The sequence below is a fragment of the Falco biarmicus genome, chromosome 5 (assembly GCF_023638135.1).
Source record: "Falco biarmicus isolate bFalBia1 chromosome 5, bFalBia1.pri, whole genome shotgun sequence".
Taxonomy (NCBI): Eukaryota; Metazoa; Chordata; class Aves; order Falconiformes; family Falconidae; genus Falco; species Falco biarmicus.
In genome coordinates, this window is record NC_079292.1 from 22,227,771 (window position 1) to 22,252,016 (window position 24,246).

At 47.3% G+C, this 24,246-nt stretch overlaps 1 protein-coding gene across 1 annotated transcript in view; it reads right to left on the minus strand.

The window, feature by feature from the left end:
* LOC130149750 (collagen alpha-1(VII) chain-like) overlaps positions 1-12,962 on the minus strand; it is a 116,274-nt gene extending 103,312 nt beyond the window's left edge. Inside the window, exon 1 of the mRNA XM_056339721.1 lies at positions 12,868-12,962. The gene's annotated coding sequence lies outside the window, so the exon portion shown is untranslated. The remainder of the gene's footprint in view (positions 1-12,867) is intronic.
* Positions 12,963-24,246: the final 11,284 nt, after the last annotated feature.

Below are 24,246 nucleotides of genomic sequence, written 5' to 3' on the forward strand. Positions count from 1 at the left end.
CTAGACTGCAGGGGCACCAGGGCTGTGGTCACCTAGTCCATCACATAGCTACACCCATATTTGAGACCCTCAGGACTTAAGTTCCCCTAATGTGTTTTCTGTTTCTTATTTTCCTTCCCTGTTCTCCTAATTGCTGGGTGTACTTGGATATAATCAAGATCTCTGCTGTGTGGTGCTTAACCTGTGCTGTGTCCTTCCTTTGTAACTCCATTAGTTTCTGTGGAGATGGCTTCAAAGCAAAACCACAATCCCCCCTTCTCAAAAAAACCCCACCAAAAATCAAAATTAAACAAGTAAATGCAGGCTTTTTAACAGAAGTACACAAACTTCTAGGATATCAACTAATGGAGCAGAAGTGCAGAGCTGAGACCCAAAATCACTTGGTTTTACCCCCACCTCTTTTGCAAGAGTTGTGTTATGAGCTTCATAACTGTGTCAGCATGTCCACTGCTACATGTCACCCCGTGGGGTCCTGCCTGGTATCGAGGTTCTCTAACACACACACCATCCCTGGAGGCCACCAGTGCTCATGGCCCCCATTGCCTTTGGCACTCACTGATCCATCCCATGTAATTAAGAAAAGATAGGTAGTAAATTAACAAACTCTAAACTCAATACCTTCAGAATAGGTTTGTACGTAGTGGGTCAGGGCAATCCCAAGCACAAAGAAAGGCTGGGTGGAAAATGGATGGAGAGCAGCTCTGAGGAAGGACTTGCGGGTGCTGGCGGATGAAAAGCTCAATGTGACCTGGCAATGTGTGCTCACAGACCAGCAAGCCAACCAAACCCTGGGCTGCACCAAAAGCAGTGTGGGCAGCAGGTCCAGGGAGGAGATTCCACAGGAGGCCATGAAGATGATCAGAGGGCTGGAGCACCTCTCCTAGGCAGACAGGCTGGTAGAGCTGGGGCTGTTCAGCCTGGAGAAGAGAAGGCTCCGGGGAGACCTTAGAGTGGCCTTCCAGTACCTAAGGGGGCTTGTAAGAAAGCTGCAGAGGGACTTTTTAATAGGGCCTGTAGTGACAGGACAAGGGAGAATGGCTTTAAGCTGAAAGAGGGTAGATTTAAATTAGATATTAGGAAAAACTTTTTCAGGGTGAGAGTGATGAGGTTGCCCAGAGAAGCTGTGGCTGCTCCATCCCTGAAAGTGTCCAAGGTCAGGTTGGATGGGGCTTGGAGCAGCCTGGTCTAGTGGAAGGTGTCCCTGCCCCTGGCAGGGGGGTTGAAACTAGGTCCCTTCCAACCTAAACCATTCTATGTGATTCTACTTTCAGACACAAGGCTTGATGTTGGACTCAAGCTAAATGATACCTCCTGCCTTTTCTTTCCAAATATGTTTTATCCTCTCTTATCTCATCCTTCCCATTCCTGCCCTAAATCAAGGATGAAATTTCCTTGCTGCTTGACCCCCTTGGGAGAAACTGAGCCCCAAAAGCCTGGAAAAAAATAATTCAGAAAAAGCTTAAATGCTAACAGAAATCTCCATTCCCTCTTGGTAATTCCAAGGAAACAGTGGTTTATTTTTAAAGAATAGGAAAATGCTTCCAAGATGTCTATGTGATATGACAAGGCATGTGCCAATGTCACCTTACAGTAGGTCAGCTCCAGACCATTGGCTTCCTTGCACCACTGGCCAGAGTACTGACCAGCAGGGCCCGAGTATGTACTGACATGGTCACCCCTGAAAGGGGTGTGGAGCCAGCAAGGGAAAAAGGACAGGAAAAAAAGCACCTCTGAATCTTCAGCATTTGTTGTCCAAGTTTACATATATACAGGAAATAAAAAAAAAAAAAAAAAGGCCTAAGTGACAAAAAATAAGTCTGAGTTTCTGCAGTCACTTTGGGCAGCTAAGCCAAGGCACGTTTTTGCAGATAAAAACTTAACGTGATTTCTCCAATTTTTTTTCCACAGTTCTGATATTGTTTAATGCTTCAGTGTGGAACAAATACAGTAAAAAATGCACATTAACAGCAATAGGGAAATAGTCATATAAGGAATAAATCCTAGAAGACTCTGCAGACACAAAGAACAAGCATGGTGAGCCCCAGGCCTTCAGTGAGTAAATGTTAACATTCACAAAACGCAAAGACCCTGCAGGTGTGGAAAGGCTCGAGCTCAGAAGAGTCACAACTTGAATTCACATTGCAATGATGAAGGATTCAAAAGAGTTTCATAATCTGGATGCCACAAACTAAAATTTCCTGGCAGACATGAATTCATATCTGCACATGTGCATGCATGTTGAACTGTTGTGTTCAATTTTTGAACATTAGAATATTTCTAACTTTTATCACATTAAAAAAAAATAAAGTTGTGCTTTGCCTTCTAGTGGTGAGCTGCAAATGCTGACTTGGGGTGAAAACCCATCCAGTTCCTGCTGTTGCATTGCCAGTGTGGGTCCTTCATGGATGACTGCAGCACATCCCGATTACAGATGATCCCAAATTCAAGGGTGTTGTTCTCTGACTTTGAAAGGAAAATGGGTCCTTTTCTCTCTTGGTTTTCCCCTTCCTGAAAACTACATTTAAGGGTTCACCTCGGTATGAAATACCAACCCTAGGTGAGGGAAGGCAGAGTGGGACATGCATATCAGGGTCAAGAGCTGTTCTGCAGCTTCCAGACACTTGCTCCAACACTTCTCTCCATTCACAGCCCACCAGTAGGCCAAGATCACACCTGGGCTTGCCCCTTCCAAGTGTTCCATCTTTCAGGATAGCAAGGCTGATGGAGGACTGCCATTTGTTCTGCTGTTGTTGTCCAGCTCAGGGCAGCTCAGTTCACTTAGAATCACCCGTTCATGTAGATGCCACCACAGTGCTCATTTTATACACTACAAAGAGCAAACTTCAATCCAGAAGGTCTTAGCTGATCTTTGCAGACACTGGCTGCCACCAGCCCCTGTCAAAGACCTCCTAAAACTGCTACGGAGATCTTCAGAGAAACCTGGTAGGGGCAGGGCAACAACCTCATAAACTTCAGGGTTTTGAAAGGAATCCCAGCAATTTCCTTGATCTTTTACTGTCCCTGTAAGTAAATAATTTATATGGGCAACTTCACCAGGTTTTACAGTTCCTTGAACAAATTGCCTCCAAACTCCATAAAGTTGATGGACCAGGTTCTCCCTTTACCTCACCTGGATCAGATGACAGAGTTGTAGGAAGCCTGGCAAGATGCAAGAGGGTAAGAGAGGAAAAAAAGCAGGTCTTACATATGTGCAGTAGTGCCAGAGGCTGGGCTGTTCCCCTCCATTTATTCTTCCTGTGTATATGTTTGCAATAAACTCTTCTTCCTTCCCCCACCCCCCAAACAAATGTTGGGATAAACAAATAACCCTGTCAGCAAGGTCTGTCTATAAGGGATGAGACACGGTCGTTTGCAGTCTCATCTGGCTGGTGCCTGCCTCCCATTTGCCTGTGGCTCCAGCTGGATGTCACACATCTCCTGCCCCAGGATCACTCATGACAGGTGCTGCTAACTTCATCCACCAAACTTCTATCCCTGTCACATACAGACACAAAACCTACATAACAGAGCCGCACCTGGCCATGCATAACCTTCCCAGGGGATCTGTACAGATCCATGTCCCAAAGCCCACCACTGTGCCGTGGCATGTATCACACAGACAGACAGAACCTCTGCCTCCCAACCTAGCAAAATCTTGACAACGTCAGCCAAATCTGACAGAGGGAAGCAGGTCTCAAATATTTTCATACAAGTCTCCTGAAAACAGCCAGATGGACAGAGGAAAGTTCTATTTGCAGCTCCCTCTGACAGACTGCAGGCTGAGCACAACCTTGTATTATTCAGCAGAGAATGCAGAGGGACACCTCCTTATGAATGCTCCAGCTGAAGCCAAGTCTTCAGCTATATCTCACCTGCATCACTGCACACAGCTCAGCACCCCAAGACTCCTGTTCATGGAGCACTGCCAGGCACACCATGAAATCAAACTAGTTATATGACTGGATATAAGAAATTCTTTATAATGAGGGTGGTCAGACACTGGCACAGGTTGCCCAGAGAGGCGGTAGACGTCCCATCCCTAGAAACATTCAAGGTCAGGTTGGACAGGGATGTGAGCAACCTGATCTAGTTGAAGTTGTCCCTGCTTATTGCAGGGGAGTTGGATTAGATGGCCTTGAAAGGTCCCTTCCAACCAAAACCATTCTATGATTCTATGATAAATCCTGTAGAGAGAGATCCCAACAGCCCCACAAAGAGATCACACTGAGATGCGTAATTTGAAATATAAAGATAAGTCTGAATAGAGAATTAATGGGGACTTCAGGATGTGGAACCACCAGAGAAACCAGCAGGAGAAAGGTGTGGAGATGGTCCAGTTATTAGTGGTACCAATATGAACAGGTCACCAAGATCCCAGCACCTCTACATGTAATTTTGCATGATGTTCAGATGGGGGAAAACAAGGCACAGACTGCACCAACTAAAGCAAAGGACAGATTCAAATCATTGAGTTCTGGTGGCAAGATGAAAAATAAAAAGAAGGGCTTGAGGCTTAAGACACCAGCAAAGAGGCAAAGAATGGAGTAAACCCTGACAGCTCACAGAGGTGGAGAGCAAAGACCACAACCGTCAGCTCCAAAACGGTACTGACAGCTCATCCAAAAGAAGTATGTTGTCACTAATGTAAGAAAAGCTCAGAAGACAGGATGAAAGTGCAATAGCTGGTGTCGCTTAGAGGGTCTGTCCATTTTGCAAGCAAACGGGTTCATAATTTGCTGCTGAGCAAATGCCAGTTCTCTCCTTTGGCTTTGAAATGTTCACATGGAAGAGCCTGGCTGGGGCATTTCTGCAGCTCCTCTCCTGTGATTAGGCACCATTTTCTGCAGGGGAATGAAAGATATTATCAAACCCCAAGGAAAATGGTAGATTTGGATGGCAAGAACAAACTGGTTAAACATGGGTTATTCCTCGCTTGACAGAAATAAGCCTTAGGCGGTCAAAAGTTTAGTCTCTTTTTTAATGGAGTTAATAGATTTTTATGGTAATTGATTTCTCTCTAAATCCTTGAACACAGAATTCAAGCCGTTTTTGTGAAGAAATATGAGAGCATTGACTTTTCGGTAGCTGGAGGCATACTTCTGAATTGCACGGGACTGTCCAGAAGCAGCCAGAGGGGCTGACCCACAGGGAGGAGATGCTCCCTTTGCAGGCAGAGGTACAAAATGATACCCAAAATCACAGCTTAAATCAAGTCCAAGGGGCTGGGTTTGTCCTCAGTCTCTTTGAAAGCCCAGTGGACACCTTCTCTCAGGCTAAACAAGGATTATAACACAGTCCAAACAGTTCAGAATTAATTACGTGGATCAGGAGCACTAACTCTGGCTGAACGTATTCAGTTCCTTCAGCTGCTGTGAGCTGGGAATGGCCATGTCCGATTTCATGCTGTTCCCCTCTCGCGGGTATTCACACCCCTTTTGGGGGCATTTTCATATAGGATTTTCCATTTGTGGAAGATCTCTTTCACTACAGTGACAGTGAAGTTTTGGCCACATGACTGGAAAAGGAAAAATGGGATTTCCTAAATTATTAAAAATATCAATAACTAATATCAAAACAAGACAGTGCTCCAATCAGCAGTCCTGTGGTCAGCAGAGATTTTGGTAGCTCCTAGATGGTGCATGACTGTATTTTGTCTTTCGCGCCCACCCACTGATGCTTTGGGGTCTATGTCCCCATCATTGAGTCAGCCCAGCACTCACAAGCAATTTTACAACACCATGAAAGCAACCATCTCATGCACCTCTTACATGAATAGATAGCTGAAAAATCAGTGGGCCTTTGGCTCATCTGTCTCAACATGACACTTACCCAATTAATTCCCATCTCAAGTTTCTTCTCCACGCCTTGCAACTCCTGCTCCAAGATCTTGGGTACCAGATGCTACATGTGCCTTGACCCCAGCACTGGGTTCTCCAAGGAGTCAGGGCAGGGTGCATTGCTGGGTGGCACTGGTTCCCAAGATCCCTAACATCAAACCATCTAGTAGAAGAGGCTGCCATGAAGTGATCTGATTTTTTTTGCCCCCAAAAGCAACCTGCAAGCCCTGCAGCAATAGATGTTCCCTACCCAAGGCATCTCTGCCCCCCAGAACCACTCACACCCTTGCCCAGGCTGTGCTGCATGGACCTCTCAGGAAAGGAAAGAGCAGCAAGCTTGGGTTCAGATCCAGGAGGTCCCTCACTGGCACACAACAGCACTAGCACCACGCAGCACCGTATTGCAGCTCAGCTCTCGCTCTAATGCTGAGAGAAGGGACTAGGACAGATGGATCCTCCAGAAGCTCACTCTCCTCCAGTCTCAGAGCTGTCACATGGCTTTCCAGACCCTATGTAGATAACACTTTGGGTAATTTAAGCTTTATCTCCAGGACATGTTTGTATCTACACCTTCACCAGCTCTCTTAGAATGAGACAGTGATGCAGGTTGGGTCCAAGAACCTACTTCATTTCAGCTATGAGAGGGACACAGGCATCCTCATTGCACTAAGGAGAGCATTTTGCATAGCCCACATAGTTTCCCTCCCCATATCCCCTATTGCCATAACATCTGGGCAACGCACAGCCCAGTTCTGTCCACTACTGGCTTGCCCAGGGCTAGCAGGTTGGACAGAAGACGAGAAGGCAGCTGAGCTCCCAAAGAGCCATGCTGGGTCCCTGGCATTCGGCCATCATGCAGATTTTGGGGAAAAAAAGTACAATGGTCCCTGCATGGCAGAGATGACCAAAAATCCCCCTAGGATTCTGGTTGGAGTTCTGTCCAGGAAGGGCTAAATGAGGTTTTATCCACCTGACACCCTGATGCTCCAAGTGGCTGCATCTGCTTTTTAGACCAAAGCTTGAATTCTGATCTAGCACCATCTTGAGTCAAGGTGTGCCCCAAATGATCATCCCAGATAGAAGCCAGAAGAGCCAGGAGGAAGCTAGAAGAGCATGAGTTAGTGTCTCCCTGATGTAGGCACCCACACAGCAGAAGCCATTGGTGGTAGTGCAGTGACAGTGTTGCAGGCAAGGGGTGGCAGCTCTAGTGGCCAACAGACCTCCTTGGAGGTCCAGCAAACACCATGTCCTCAAAGTTGCAGCTCTCCCCTGCTTCTGAAGATGCATCGATTCGATTCACCTTGCCCTCCTGGTGGCACTCTCTCTTGGCTCCAGATAATACTTCCATGAAATGCAAGGATGCCTTTTCCAAGGAGCATTCTTACCCACATGCTGCAGCGCAGAGCCTGTTTAAACAACAGCAGCATCAGCAATCACAAGAAACTGCTGCTCCTTGCAGAATGGGTAAATGGCTCCCCTCCCTCTCTTGGAGCAAGAGTGAGCTTTAAGAAAGTGTTTTGTCTCTCTCTTTTTTTTTTTTTTAAATAAATACCATTGTTTTCCTGATTTAAAGGGGTTGCACGGCATAGTAATGTTTAACAGAGATGATGGTAAATCTTGTGAGGCTGCTCAATAAAAGAAGATGAAGTGAGAGCTGGAGGAAGCTTATTTTCCGCTTCAGCACCCAGCTGAACATGCCTGGTTTGTTCAAAGGCAGTGACCCACAAGGGCTGCTGGCCTCCCAGTCCCACCAACTCGAGGTTTAGACCCCAAAGCTGTTGTTTCCACAGGAAATGCGGTGGGAAGATGGGGGGTCATGTATAAAAGCAGCTGGATTAACATCTCAATAGGTCTCCTGAGAGCACGGCAAGGGTTGGCTATGACTCTCCTCCGGGATGGGAGACATGGCATGGGGAGGTTTCTGCCCTATCCTTTCCTCACTCATCAGGCTCCACCACAGCTTCAATATCCTCCTCCACAGCTCCTGCAGTTGTTCACATCAGGGTCACAAAACATGGAGCAAAGCACAGGTTAAGGTTTGCTCAAATGTGATGCAAACAGCTAGTTAAGGGCAAAACTTAATGGAAGAAAGACCTCCTTGGTTTCTGGCCATTCCTCACTGGGGAGAGGGCAGCAAGGCTGATGAAAAGGTAACAAGTACTGGAGATAACTGGCAGGTGACACCTCTTCCCTGGTATGGGACCACTTGCAGCTGGGGCTGTTTTTTCCACCTTTCACCTTCTGCAGAAATCATGCAAGCAGCATCTGGGAGTATTGGATGGAGCATTTCAGCTTAGAAGCACCAAGGAGAAAAGCAGAAAAATACCTTATGAATCCTGGAAATGAAAGCCAGACCCTCCTCTCCTTTCCTCCACACCATGGTGACGCCCCACACACCAGGTTTTCACATTAACAATAGTAAAAATACCTTCTTAGCTAAACTTAGAAACCTTTCCAAGACGAAAGTTATGGTCAGACGGTGGTTGTGAAGATCATCTCTAGCCTGTCTCTTCCTCTCCAAGAGACCCAGTTTGGGGGGACTGATGTTTTTGCTTGTGTAACTGTTGCAAACAACAAAGGAGGGTTTGCTGCCCACCCCTAATCTCTCCTTCTTGCAAGAAATGCTAAGAGCAGAGTGAAGTTTTGGGGTAGATAACTGAAGGAGAGTTTTGCTGGAGATCACTGCTCATCAGAGGTCTACGGTAAACAAATGGCTCTGCTTCAACCCCAGCTGCCTCCCCACTGAGCTTCTGATCCTAATACAGCCTTTGGTAGCATCACCTGGGCATGCACCTACTGAGAAGTATCACAATGTGAATCCTACTTAAAAATGAATAATGCACTTGTGAAAAGGAAAAAGCTAAAGGAGAGGCAAGTAATAACAGTCAAACAGTCACTAGGTACTTCCCCTGCAAAAGGGAACACCTTGAAAACAACTTCAGCTTCTGACACTTCCACCCAGTTTAATGCTCAGCTTTGAAATGAGCCACCCTGCTTCTGGCTAAGAGGCAAGGGGGGATCCCTCACCATCTGTGGCATGGAGACATGAGCTGCCCACCAAACAGGTATAATGTTTTCAAGGATATTTGCAGTTTCTCCACCCTACTTCTGTCTTGGGCATTCACAAGACAATGCTTGTTAATCTGTCTTCCCATAAAGAAGGTGAAAAGTCTGCCCAGCGGGATTATGTATTGGCAGAGTCAAAGGTAATATTTCCAGATGGGCAGGCAGGTGTTACAGACAAGATCAATAGATGGGGGGTGTGTGTGTGTGTGTGTCTGTAAAAAAAAAAAAAAAAAAAGGGTTAGGAAGTCAATTGATCAAGGGGTTGACTACTTGGCTGGCAGCCAGGTCTACATTTCTCAGGTTACTCACACTCTAGCTGGATCTTTTCCAGGAGGTTATTCACATTGCAAAGTGCTCCTTAGCACAACTGAAGGGACTGGGAGCTGGGACAAAGAAAACAAAGATCCCAGCCTGAGGTCCCACATCCCCTGGGAGCCTCTTGGTTTTGCAGTAGGGTAATTCTCCAAGCAGATCTCTGTTGCCTCTGGGCTGATGCCATTTCACTGCCTCCAGCAAATTTGCCTTGCTCTTGCAGGAACAAGGACTATAGCTGAGCACAGCAGGAGCAAGCAAGAGAAGGGCTTGTGCATGGGACTTGCACATCCCCATCTGCCACTCAGAACCCTATGCAGGCAGCCTGACCCTGCCAATCTGCTACTCCAACCCCACAGATACCACCCCACGCCACCCCCCTACCCTACAGCCTAAGTCTGCCCTGGTCAGGAGTCAGCCTCAGTGGGGTACCACAAGCCCACCATAAAATATAACCCTGAGGGGCCATATCTGTACAAAGCCTCCTGTGATGAGGATGGGCCCTGAGTTTTCCCTGCAGTCTCTTGGAGCGGTCATGATGTAAATAAGCTGCCCTCTTGTGCAGAGTCCCCACTTAAAGGGATGGAGCCACCACAAGTCTCAGATTCGGTTTCCATTAAGCAAGTGAAACCCTTCCCATATGCACCTTCCCATATTTCACCGGCATTTTCATGCTGCTGAGCTGGTGCAACTAGATAGTCATCTTGATTTGGACTATTGCATCCCAGGTCTAACGTGCAGCCCTGACCGAGTTGCTGTGGCATTGAAGCAAGTGGGTTGTGACTGGTGTTGATGGTTAAGGAAGAGAGAACTGGCTCCCCATATCTATCCAGACTGGTTAGACTTTCATGGACTCACTGTGCAAACAAAATCAGTTGATGAAGTGCTGAGGGGCAGACTGATGGGCAAGTTGGACAAACAGGAAGGATCAGGCCATGGCAGTGGTGGAACTTTCCCAGAAAGCAGTTATCTGTGGCACGAGGTCACAACTTGGCCCCTGCCACCAAGATGTCATGGTGACTCAGCCCACTTGCACCGCTCACTCCTCTGGGGCACCACAGGATGCTCCCACCAAAGTTCCTGTGGATGCAGCTAAACCCATCCCAGACATTTCTTTCTGTTCCTCCCACTCTCCCAGAAGTCACTGCTGGATTTGTGCTCCCTCAAGATGCAGGGGAAGGAGGATTTATGGACAGTGAATTAGAGAGGCTGAGCCAGAGGCACCCACTCACCAGCCTGGGCAAGAGCATCTTCCCCCAGGCAGGGCAAGAGCACCCAGTCCCTGCACTGGGAGCCCTCAGCAACCAACCAGCAGGGCCCGTGCAAGGATCTGAACCCAAATCTCTCACTTTTTACACAAATTTATTTATTGCCTTCCTTCCACTCGAAGGTGAGGCCCGAGATGAACACAGCACCCACCTTCCACCACCACCTGCACCACCTCCTGCTTGCTGCAGCAAGCTCAAAACATCACTCATCCCAGCAGTCTCACTCTGCAGCTACACTCATCCATCCTTCCCCCGCTCCCCTGGCGGGCTTTCCCATTTACACAGACCTGCGCTGCCTGTTTGAGCAGCCCTGGTCCCTGACAGCTATGAAATGGTCTCCCCAGGGAAGTGCTTTTCCAAAGCACAGACCCAAAAGCTCCCCAATGTGGTCCTCCAGCAGTGGTTGCAGGTCTGCTCCACACTGTGGCTGCAAAGCCTTTCATGGTGACTGGGTGACCTTTCCTACAGGCAAAGGGACATCATCCTTGCATCACTGCTTAGGACAGGGGCCCAGGTGGCCAGACAAGGGAGTCTGAGATGTCCTGCTGCATTTCTCCTTTTTCCCTAGTTCACTATCTGGAATAAGGAGGGTCACAGGAACAAACCTAGTGGGGAGGTACTGTTTAGGACAGGAAAATCTGAGAACAGCTGAAACATGAGACAAGCCATGTTTGGGAAAGCTAAGTGGAAAAAGCAGACAAGCTTTCATGCATATAAACCCACTTTCTGTCATGAGCCCCAGTGCCCCAATATTTAAGACTGAGGAAAGCTGACAAAGCTGCTCTACTAAAAATCCCCTAAGCAGCTGCCCTTCAAACAGCCTCCAGAGAGGAAATACCACCCCAGCAACTGCCAGTCCTGCACTGTACAAACATCACACCCTCAGCCAGGCTGAGGACAGTGCCAGGACATCTCCCCATATTCACGTGCCAGTGCTTCAAACAACCTCATGCACTTTCTGACCCAACACATCTCCCCATGCACAGCCTGGCCTAATGCTGCGTGGGATACTGAAGAAGAGATATCTGCAGAAGGGGCCACATTGCAGAATCACTGGGGAGCCCAAACAGCATCATCCAACCTCTTTCTGCTCCTCCTGACACATGCAATAACGCAATGCATGGAGTGATTTCTGCAGACTCCATCCTACAAACCAACCTTTTTGTTAGAGCCACAAAGACTTTTCAGACACCCCATGAATCATCTGCCTGGTGGCTAATTTTCTTCCCTACCCAGAAGAAAGGCACTTTCTTGTAATTCTTGATTGCAAGCAGAAATTACATTATTTTGGGTCTACGATGGATAGCAGCCAAACAAAATTGTCAATCACTGCTGTTCCCTGCAAGACATCACTTCAGCATCTACAGAAGGAGGTGGGAATGGGTGGACTGTGCCAAAGGATCTCAATCACCCTAACTGCTGGTGCTACTGAGGCAAGAAAATCTGGGTTGTGTGACTTGCTGCTGGCTTGGGAAGGAAGCGGACCCAAGCCTCAGAGCTGCATGCATGTGGTCTGCACCTGAGTGGTCACTGCATTCATTGCAACGCTACAACCTTTGCAGACTCAGTGGGGCCCAGCTGCAGAAAAGCAGAATCCCACCCTGAAGTTAATAACTTCTCCCCTTGAAATCATCTGACTTTTCTATCCAGGAATGGCCTCGGACTAACCCCTTCTGCTGCTTCTCCCATAACCTGCTGAAATACCCACTTTGTCTGGAGTTATTAGTCCCAGTGGGGTCTGCTCCGTTGTTCTTCGAGCTTTGATCCAGGACTTGCTTTCAGCACTTGCTATTTTACTACCATCCACCTGAATGAACCACATCACACAATCCAACTGAACAAGATTAGAAGAAAAATGTAGCTCCTTATTCCACTGGTGGGTGGTTTACTTGTGCCAGATTCTGCCCATTGCAATGCTCAGACCTCCTGGGTGCATCAAAGGAGGCAATAGGAACTCACTTCCTCCCAGAAAGCCTCAAAAAAACTCAAAACAACCCACCATGTGCTACACATGACAGTTCTTCACAACCTCTCCCTGCCTCCAAGACCAGCTGATGCCCCTGAGCCACCTCCCATCCCGGAAAATGCAAAGTCGCCCCCAAATTCAGATTCCAGACAGGTTTTGGGCATCCCAGGCACTTCTGAGGCAGCAGCAAGGGGTTCACTATTGCAATGCACCAGGAAGCTGGAAGGCAGCTTGCTGCCCCAGGGGCTGCTGCCTCCTCGAACTCCCCATCGCCCCTGGCCCGCTCTCATGCCTTTCGTGCTGCAGCTCATTTAACTGCAACCCGAGAATGGGGAGAGTAGAAAAAACACAACAGAGCGTACAAAACCTGGTACCTGGGCAGGCAGACAGACAGCTACAGGCGACCGGTGCTGCTTACCTGGGCAAAGCTGCTGCGCGTTGGCTTTTCCCCGTGGGCGAGAGGGTCCGACGGCCCCAGAAACTGGCATCCAAGTCGGCCGGGCTGCAGTGAAACTCCCTGCACACTTGGAAGAAGAAGTTATGAGGCAGGAGGAGGGGCCGCTCTGGGCATCTCCCCCCCCCCCCCGCCCGCCCTCCACGTCCGATTCCTTCTCCGCAGGCCAGCAGCTGGGACTGAGGCTGCGGAGGGGAGGCTGGGACTGGGGATGCCACCCCGTAGCTTTCAGCAGGAATGCAGGAGCGAAGTGGGGGGAGAAAGGGAGTGGAGAGAAAAAAAATAAAAATCTTTACCTCGTGGGCACAAAATAATAATAAAATAACTGGGATGTTTGCAAAGGAAGGGGCCAGCTTGGGGAATGGGTGGGGAGAGGGATAGAAAGTCTCTGTTTCCAGGCGGCCAAAGAGTCCAAGTTATTTATCAGCACCTGAAGAGGGTGGGAAACACCAGAAGTGGGGTGTAAAACTAATATATGGTTCTAATACAGGAGTTTGACACTGCTGCGTGAGTGGTGGAAGGCTATGGAGGGGCACGGGTCAAGGTATCTCAAAATCGTGATTGCACTTTGTCTCATCTCACAAGAGCAAAGAGATTTGTAAGAGATGGTCTCTTAGATGGAGGCTGATAGAATTGGTATTAAAAGGCAGCAAGAAACTGAGGCACAGGGCCATGAAAGGAACACAGGTGTCTCCAGTGTCCAGTCCCCAGGGTTCAAAGGCCTGGGAAATGACCCCAAAAAGGACAGAAGTGCCACACTTGCCTCCTTGGTGTGGGCACAGTGGGGTGACCACAAAGCTCTGGGTGAAATGGGCAGACTCTTTTTGCAGGGCTGGGAATGGGTGAGACACTAGAGGATCAGGCCCCCTGCTATAGGAGGGAGATCAGCCCCACACAGTGTTGCAGGAGCACCACCAGTGGGGGATGGACTAGATGACCTTTAAAGGTTCCTTCCAACCTAAACTGTTCTATGATCTGACATCTCACCCTCATGTGATCACAGGGGCCCCCACCTCCAGCCACCTCCTGCATCTGTCAAAGCCAGAGGAGCTGCACACTATGGCAGCGCAGAAGCAGGGCGAAACATCCCATCCAGCCCTTCTAGAGCTTGCACCACACAAATAGAGAAGAGTTCAGCTCAGAAAAAACTTAGAAGAACAACCAGGGACCCCGCATCCCAAACAACAAGCAGTTTTACTGCTCAAAGTAGGGGATCACCTTGGGCTCCTCCCCACACCACTAGTTATTTTGCAGTGCCCAGGGTCCTGGGAACTCCAGACCTGATGAATAATCAGTCACACCACATTAGGTCCTATCTGTTCCTGCAGCTAGAGATCCTCTGGCCAAGAGATAAACAGGCCAAAAAGGTCAAAGATCGAAAGGAAAAGCGAAAGCCAGGAGGCCCCAGGGTGAACAGGAACGAAGTGGGCTGGAAATGCAAAGTATGAGGGAATCCCAGCCCCATCCTGATCCTAGAGGTCCAGGTGAAGCCAAGGGGTATGAGGGGGAAAACAGGATGTACAAAGTGTCCTCAGGGCTCCACACTTCATTACTGCTTATGGGACCATCACAGTCCCATTAATAAATAAGACAGTCTCAAACAGCTGCTAAAAGACATTTGAATTATTAATAAGTGCCTGCTTCCAGGTCTCTAGGCATGGGTTTAAAAGTAAGGATAGGTGCAGAGCAGCTCTTCCCATCCCTCTGGCACCAGCTTGAGCCCAAAGGCAAAACAGGCTGGTGTTCCCCCATTCCAGCAAAACATCCCAGGAATTAACTGCTTAATGTCCATATATACTCACATTTCCTCACCGCCCCTCCACCCCCACCCCCCTGACAATTCCTGCCTGAAAACATCACCCAAAGCTCTCCAGGATTATGCTGCAGTTTTAAGCAGTAGGATTGCCGGCAGATAGCAGACTTCAGAGGAGCACTTAATAAAGCTCAGGCTTAACAATTGAGTCTAATTGAACCATATAAAACTCCTAAATCCCTGAATGCCTCGTTATCAGGCTGAATAGGCTTAATTGCAATTGTTCACAACCCTGGAGTGGGGCAATCAGGAGATGTTTGTGCCACGCAGCCCAAATGCATTTTCAGCAGGAGCAATTGCCATTTAAGGGTGCCCAAAGTGATGGCAGGCCACTGAGTTGTGGCTTTAATCCAGGTCCATCTTGGCTTCTCCTGGCCATGGGCTCTCTTGCCCTTCTTGTCTCCAGGATCACTAATGATAAGGCAGTTTGCAGCATGATGGAGGTCAGTCTCACCTACAATCTGAAACAAGTCACACAGTGCCGATGAGGCTGGCTGTCCTATGTGTCCAGACTCCATGGTTGGCTTCTCAGTTGTCTAGGAAAGGGTGAACACACAGTGCAACACTGTATTGCACCATTCACTGCAGATTCCTCGTCAATATGCAAAGTGCTGAGCTCTCACTCAGGTATGACATTTTCCCTCCGCAAACTCAGCCAATTTATTATCTCAAAATCATAGAAGTAAGAAGTTTCTTAAATGGAGATATCCCCACACACCACACAAATCCGATAGACCTTGTTCCCCCAGGCAGCCAGAGACCTCCCAGCCTAAATAACCCACCAGACTATGACAGCAGGGATCAAGGGGGATGAAAATTAAGTGTCATATTTAAACTTATATTTAATTATGACACCTCAAAAGAGACCTCACTCAACACAGGAGTAGAGCTGTAACACTCACATGCCTTACTCTGGCTTTAATTAGTGTTTAGCATTCAACCACAGCAAGGCCAAGGAAGCAGAGCAGCCCTGTGGAGAAGTACTTGGGGGTACTGGCAGATGAAAAGCTGGACGTGACCTGTCAATGTGCACTCACAGCCCAGCAAGCCAACCAAACCCAGGGCTGCACCAAAAGCAGTGTGGCCAGCAGGTCCAGGGAGGGGATTCTCCCCCTCTGCTCTGGTGAGACCCCACCTGCAGCGCTGTCTGCTCTGGGGTCCCCAGCATAAGAAGGACACAGACTTGTCAGAGCAAGTCCACAAAGATGATCAGGGGGCTGGAGCACCTCTCCTAGGCAGACAGGCTGGTAGAGCTGGGGCTGTTCAGCCTGGAGAAGAGAAGGTTCCAGGGAGACCTTAGAGCGGCCTTCCAGTACCTAAAGGGGCTTGTAAGAAAGCTGCAGAGGGACTTCTTACAGGGGCCTGTAGTGATAGGACAAGGGGGAATGGCTTTAAGCTGAAAGAGGGTAGGTTTAGATTAGATACAGGGAAGAAATTCTTTACTACAAGAGTTATGAGACATATGAACAGTTTGCCCAGAGCAGCTGTGGGTGCCCCATCCCTGGAAGTGTTCAAGGCCAGGTTGGACAGGGCTTGGAGCAGCCAGGACTGGTGGAAGGTGTACCTGCCCATGGCAGGGGCCTTGGAACATGGTGATCTTTAAAGATCCTTCCCAAACCAAACCGTTCCATGATAAGCCTGTAACACCGAATTGATCTATGTGGTAAGTATAGGTGGTAGAAAAGGTGTCAGAGGAGTGCCACTGAGTTAATAAACTCAGCACAGCACTGTGCCAGGACAGCTGAAATCTCCCATTATCAAGCCTAATCTGCTTGGCACTAGCTCAGAGATCTCTGCAGGCACCTGGATCATGTCCACATTCAGCTCCTCTGTCCTAATCCACAAAGATAACCACTCCAAGCAATAAGAAGAACCCAGGGGTGTCCAGCACCCCTGGCACAGTGCTAATATGAGGCCCATTCAGCCCGTAAGCTGTTTGTGTGATGGGCCACCTTTCCCCAAGGAATGGGTCTCAAGCCACATGGTAGTTTTGTGTTAGGTCGTTGAGCAGTAGATGGGTATGATGTGAACACCTGGAGCTGAACTGCAACTGTATGTTATTAACAAATCCTGGAGCCAAACTGCCTCCACCAAAAGGCTAGCACAGGGGCAAGGAATTAAATTGGTTCTTCAGTTGTCAGAAAAGGGGGGGACAGAATATCAAACCCAGGACAAATGCAAATCATAAAAAAACTACTCTGAAGCATATTTGGTAGATTTCCAAGAGAGGCTTCTCAACTACTCGAGCAATCAGCAATATTTTAAAGCAATCAAGTGAGAGTAAGGGAAGGCAAACAAAGAGGATCATTCATGGGCAATCGCCACTTGCCTTAATGCCAACCTTTCTGGAGAGGAAAGGCTTTCCATTTTCTAAAGTTAAGACTTAATATTTAGCAAAATGTCTTGGCACCCACACATAATTCATCAGATAAAAGCCGGGAAACATTCAGCAGTGTTTTCTGATCCCCAACCACCTCTGACTGCTTTGAAAAACCTACAGAAAAGAAACCAGCCCTCATTTCTCATGCCCTTGGCCTTTGTTAACCTGAGGCCTAGAAAGAAGCGATGGGGCCAGTGCAGACACAGCTGTGCCCTCATGGGGCTGAGAAATTGGACATGGTCCCTGGAGGCAAACAAGAGCTTGAACAAAGATGCTGTGAGGTCTCATTCAGACCAGTTGTGCCTTGAGGCTTTACAGTGCTCAGGATGGCTCTTACTACTCCCACTTCAAGATAAATGCTCTCATATGATAAATCCAGCCCCAAAATCAGTGGAGTAGCTTTTCCTCTTGTCCAAAATTAGGTTCCCAGTTGTTTTCCTTGCTGCAGTTTCCCACTTTGCCACCACCTTTTAAAGATCTCTCCCCTCTGTTCCTGTTTATCCACCACTTTGCTCTTCTTGCACAAAGGTCTGTAACCACTTCTTTCTTTGGCCTCCCCTTCCCCTTCTCTAACTGCTTTCCCCCAGCCTTCCAGGGCACCTTGACATCTCCTTTCAGCTGCACAGTCCTCCAGAAAGGCCCACCACACTTCAACCTGATCCCATGTCTGTTAGAACTCAGCAGAAATAGTCCCCCAGGACAAGGATACTGATGGCATGTCATAGCTCCAAATGAGAAGCAAGAGCAAAACAGCAGCAAACATTGGAACTCACGTCCACTCACTTCACCTGTTTGAGAGTAATGCACACAGAGCTTGTTCAAATGAAAGGACACTAGCATCTAACAACACCTGAGATGCCTTTAGCTATCTGGCACATTGACTCAGTCACTCATTTCACAGTTCCTTGTACTTCTGCACAGCCAGACTCTTAAAGACATACTTAGACAGAACTACACCTTTTTCTTATTTCACCCTTAACTCCTCTCTCAAGAAGGATCAACAAAAACTAGGCAAAGAGGGTCAAGGAAACAGATAAAACCCAACCTTGCAGGGAACAAGTCTGCTCCTTTCTGGATGAAGCCTTACGGGATCACCTCCAAAGCACAAGGTTGCACTGAGATGTGACATAACCCAGGACTTCTGCAACAGAGCCACTTAATACTTTGTAAGCACCCACAACAAAGCTAGCAGGGGGGTTACAGCCCATTTATAATGACCATGTCCAGGACAGCTGCATCTCAGCTCCCACCCTCTTCCACCAGCACCTGGGAGAGCTGTTATCTTGAACTACTTACAGCTGCTTTCACCAGGTCTCTTTGTCCCCAGCCTCTCCGAGGAGCTACTTCATGAGTAAATTTTAACCCTTTTCAATCAAAACCAGTCTGGTCAGCAAAAACCTAATATTTAAGCTTATTGGAAGTAATCTCACTAGTAAACATAAGACAGCCAACAGAGGCAGATGTCCACAGCTGAGCAGATGTGGGTTCTGAAGATGGGATAACTCAACAGATCTTTGACAAATTATGATTGTGGTATCTTTCCTGAGCCTGTGTACTTTTAGAAATGACCCAAGTGTTAATGCTAGAGTTTGCACCAAGGCTGAAAAAAGTGTACAAGAAGCCCGAGGAGCTGCCTGACCTCACTGTGACCACACCAGCTCCTTTCCACACCCATCTCTTGCTTGGTCACAACAGTCAGGGGTTTTGCAGCCAGTTTCGTGCCTGTCTCCCTGGTAAGTAGCACAGGGATGGAGGGAAAGCACTGGGAAATGGCAGGGCCCACCTTTACCTCCCTTCCCTGTCTCAGCTTGGGTAAACCAAGCTTTCTGCGCACCTTGATTTCATCAAGGGTGGAACAAAGATGATTTAGCTTCCTTTGGATGCACACCAAGCACCAAAGTCTTTTAATGAAAAACATGGGGGTGAAACACAGAGCATTGCTTACAGAGAACAAAATACACACACACACGGATGTAAATGGGATTACATGAAGTGAGCCCTCCTGACCACTGTGGTTTTAACTGGTTCTCCCTGCAGACACATTTCAACCTTTCATTTATTAATTACCATGCTAAGATTTGCTCATTTTGCAAAGGAAAATGCCAGTAGTAACATGAAAGATTGAACCAGTACCCAGAGAGACAACAGCAACCCTCCTTAAAGCAGTGACGTGTGTTTGGAGGAAAAGGGGATTGTTTCAGTTCTTTGGAAAAGTAATTAAATAATGAGAAGGTATGACCAAACCTACTTCCCTACACAGCCAGCTGCAATAAGCCGCATTTGATCTCCAGTGTGAAACCAAGCGCAGCCACTCATCATGGGTTATCAGGGCAAGCGTGCACAGACAGATTAGTTAAAGGAGACAGAGGTTTGGTATGTGACACCGGTACTTATCAAAGCATGACCCTCATTCTATGCCCTGTACAGAATATATTGCAGACAACTTTAAATGTTCCCATTCTGTATTCTTCATCAACTTAAAAAAAAGAAAAAAGAAAAAAAAAGAAAAAAGAAATTATCTCCTTTTGACCATTATTACCTTTTAGGTCTTCTGAATTTAGGATGACATAAATCTCACAGGAAAAGTGGTTTTTCTTTGTAAGAACCAGAAATAACTTTTACAGTACTGCACTGGGGACTTTTAAACATGCCTGTCCAGGAAAATAAAGGCAAATGTATACCACACCATGCAGAAATGGAGGGTAAATCTTCTGGTAGCTCTGAACCAGTGGATACATCACAGTGTAGCATCCAGAGGCACTGACTCCAAAAAGAGGAGCAACACATCTGCATCACTAATTGCCAGGTTATAATGTGCTGCTGCTAGTCCTCAAACTAACTGGCAATACTCATGTAGAGTGGTATCACAATTCAGAGATACAGTCCAAGCAGGCACAGTGGGCAGCTGGTAAAAGTATTGCCAGGGATGAAAAAGTGACCTCATTTTGCTAACTGCACAGAAGCAGATTGAACTCCTAATTTCCAACACAACAGTGATGCCCTCTTCTCACAACTATGCAATGCTTTTTAGACCAAGAGGTCCTGGCCTCAGTTCCTGGTGCACGCTTCCAGTGGAATCCTCCTAGGATGGCCCCTATGGGAAGCAAAATAAAAAAAAAAAGCATTCAAGAGAATTTGTGCTCTTGAGACAGCTATGCATTGTGGTTACAGAAACCATTGATGCTGCCAGACTGTGGCAGCGAGGTCTGGACTCATCCCATTTCAATGAGGAACCCAGTTCAGGAGCCTAGTTGCTGCCAGAACTGCTGTGTGGGTCACTCCATCATGGGGGCAGGACAAATCTGGGCCAAATTCTGCTGTTAAAAAAATCTGGCTGCAGAAAAAAACAGAACAGTTGAAATATTTAAAGTTTTATCCATGTGATACGTTTCCACTTGCCATTTCAAAGCATATTTTTGAGTCCAGGACAGGGAAATCTATCACTTGTAGATGTTACCATTCTGCAGCCGATGGGATACCAGTCCCTGAAAACATCCTCCTGCAGCACAGCAACACCCAGCAGAGAAGCTGTTAATACAGCGCTGCTTGCAAGTGGTACCTTTGCCCCCTTGCTGTTGTACAAAGGTCTTCCTCACAGAGTTAAGGAACTGAGGCTGATTACTTTCCCACTCAGGCTGGAGATTAAGACCATTTTCCCATCTCTTCTGAAAGCTGTTTTCTTGGGCTGCTTTGCTCTATGAGCTCATTTTAGTCTGGCAGGCAGGCTAGATACTATTACGCTCCAGGAACGGATATGATTTGCAATTCAGTGCATTAGGGACCATGGTAATTGCAGAGCAGGGTGACCCTTTGCTTACAATTCAGCAACAATTTTGCCTGTCCTGCTTTTTGTAATAGTCATGTGCAGCCGTTCATTTCAAGCCATTTGCAGTTAGTCAAAAACGTGTTCAAAATTTGCCTCTTCTCTTTTTAGCATTTACTAAATAAAAGAGAAAATAGACCAAAGAAAAAGTTTCAAAGAACTCAACTGTGGTTAAACCTGTAAGTACCTATAAGTTAAGCCTGTAAGTACCAGCGAGACAATGAAGTCCAGAGATCCAGCCAAAAACTTCCCCTTGACTCTGCCCATGATTATGTAAGCACTGCCATATTATCTGCTTTAAATATGCAGAAATTTTATGTATTTTAAATAAAAGAACATAAAATAGCTGCATGTTGTACAGATGGGGAGATTTAGGGCTTGGCTCCATGAGCAAATTATCTTGGTTTAACAAAATATAATGCACAGGCAGAAAGGAAGCCCTTCCACAAGAAAATGCTCCTAGGACAGTATACATATGCAAGAGGAAAAGTGTTATTTTTTAGGCAGTTGGGAAGAGGTATGAATTCATCTGCCTCAGATCACACTGGCAGTGTAGGATCATGCACACAAGAATACACAGTTATTTAGGCTCAGCCGATGCCCATCAGCTTGTTAAGACACAGTGGGTTTGGTGCCTTTACCTAAAAATAGGCATTTAGTGCTGCAAGAGGTGCCACCAGAGGCAGCTAAGACATGCATGCGGCTTGCAGTTATGCCTTGGGAATTAGGGGAGACCTCTGTCCTCCTGCAGATGCTTTTAGAGGCCTGGAGAGATAATCCAGAACCTGAAAATACAGTAAATATTTACATGTTCAGGCCACTGAACCCATCCCCATGTCCAACCCCTGCAGTGCTGGGCTCACTGACAGCTAATCATCTGGTCTGGCATGTCCTGCTTCACAGCCACAGGCACTTGTCATGTTGCTGTGGGCACTATTTCTCTTTAATTCATTAAAATAAAACCAGAGAAGCCTGTGTTTCAAAAAAATCCTGGATATTGAACGTTAATGACTGAACAGCAGCCACAAGGACCATCCTTGGAGATGCAGCTGCTGCGACACACACCTCCTGCAGAAAGCAGCAAGGCACTACTGGACCACTGCTGTCTCCACATGTGCATGTGTGTCACGCAGGAGCAGCCCACAGCTTCTTTATCTAGCAGTATCCCATCCTGTTTCTTGGGAGGATTTCAAATTTTGAGCCATTTCAAAATTTCCCTGCCTGTAAACTTGAGTTTTCCAAGAGAAACTCTTGGAAAGAGTTTTCCAAGAAATGCATATGGACCACAGCTTGAAACATGTCAGTTTTTCTCAAAGAAGAACCTAATCCAGCAGATTCTCCTATCTGATAAAATACTTCAAACATAAGACATTTTAAAACAAATATATGAAAATGATCCTTCCAGAAAGCAGCCCCAGAGCACTCCTTCACTTTTCCCTTTGCAGCATCTAAACCCCTGAGCATAATGCTCTGAGGTGTTACAGAGCCACCTTCATATCTAAAAAAAGCATAATTTTAAAGATAATCTCATCATCTCTGGTGGCCTGAGTTAGAATTTGGGATGCCTGGGAGCTGCTTAGAGACTCAGTTATAGGGCAGAGAAGGACAGTATACCTTGCCCAGGGCACTGGATATACTGGGGATCCTGTTAGGCTCCATTAGCACAAGTTGCTCAGAGTCAGTGGGAGAAGAGGCAGACATGCAGCTTGTCTTCTGCACAGGGCCCTCCAAGTGCAGTGCTTGCTCTGACAGGCAATACAGTACAGCCCGACTGATCAGATGTCACTGAGCTGTAAAATCCCAGTTTAGGTTGGGAAAGGAGCCCCAAAGGACTGACTGCCTTCTCCAAGCTGAACAGAGCCAAACCCCCAAGCATCCCCTTGGACATCAATGCTCTCCAGTGGCCCCCACTGGACTCACTCCTGTATCTCAATAACCTTCCCATGCTGGGGAGCCCAAAACTGGACACCACACTCCAAAAGCCATCTCACAAGTGCCAGACAAAGGAAACAATCTCTTCCCTGGCCCTGCTGGCTTCACTCTTACTAATGCAGCCCAAGATGCAAGCAGCCTTATTTGCTTCAAGGACACACTGCTAAGCATAGCATCCACCCCACCTTGCTCATTCTTCAGGGTGTATTTTTGAACCTTTTAATGTGTATTTCTTGGAAAGCAGGCATGTGCTGGTGTGTTACAACTCAGCCCAGGGCTCCTCATTCAGAGATCACATTTTACATCAGCACCTTCCCCCTCAAGCAGCAGATGCTGCTTGTACTTGGCAACATTTCCATCCATACCTGTCCCATGCCAGCTTAAAATTACAGCTTCAAAAGTCAATTTGGAGACACAGGAAGAAACAGGGGAGCTCCTGGGCTTTTTTATATTTAATATTACTCAGCAAGTCCATTTATCTTTGCTGTCAAACCACACACTCCAGTAGCACACAGCCCCTGCCATTCCTGCACTCAAAAGGAAGTTATTAAACACCTGATCACTCCAAGACCTCAGAGCCTTCTCTGTTCTAGGACGTATGGATGGAAGTGGTGGGAAGTGTCATACATTTCATTATCCTCACATATACCCTGGAGAAGGGCTGGGGAGAAGGCCAAGAAGCCAGACTTTGCAGTATGGCAGCTGCATTTGCCCTCAAATTCATGCAATGAATGCATACTCAATCCAGCATCCACAGCCTGGTACATCCTGATTGCAACCAACAGATGTTCAGTTTTCACCAGCTGAGGGTATGGTCTCCACTGGAAGCATCTGAGCACACACCCCTCACCCCCCAGCAACTTACACCAGGTCCAACTGCTCATGTCCCACTTTGCTCATCATCAACACCAAGAAGTCTACCATTCCTCTGCCAAATTTTATGTTAATCCCTGCCCAGAGCTCTGCTTTTGAGGGAGAGAGGGCTGGAGGCACCTGATATTTAATGACATTGTCAGGGCAGCACACCACATCTTCTAGTCCACAGCAAAACTGCACAGCAAGGGAGGAAAGTCAAGATGCTGGCTGAAAGCAGAACGAAACCCAGCAAAAAGGTAAGGGTCAACATTTTAGTATCTCACAACTTCCCCATGCATTGTTTGGAGCACATGAACCAGATCAACCACTTCCAGTCTGTGCTAGGTCACAGGCTAGCTGGGATGTTTTCAACAGGCAGCGATGAAAACACAGCCCGTACATACTTTCTTCTCGTAACCTGCTTAGGTTCAGGTTGTTAAAGCAACTGTAGCGTGGCTCTGGGGGCTGCCAAGGGGTTATGAAATACCTCCTTTCTAGACTTCCAGTTCATCTCCGCTCAAAACTGAAATGCATTAGCAT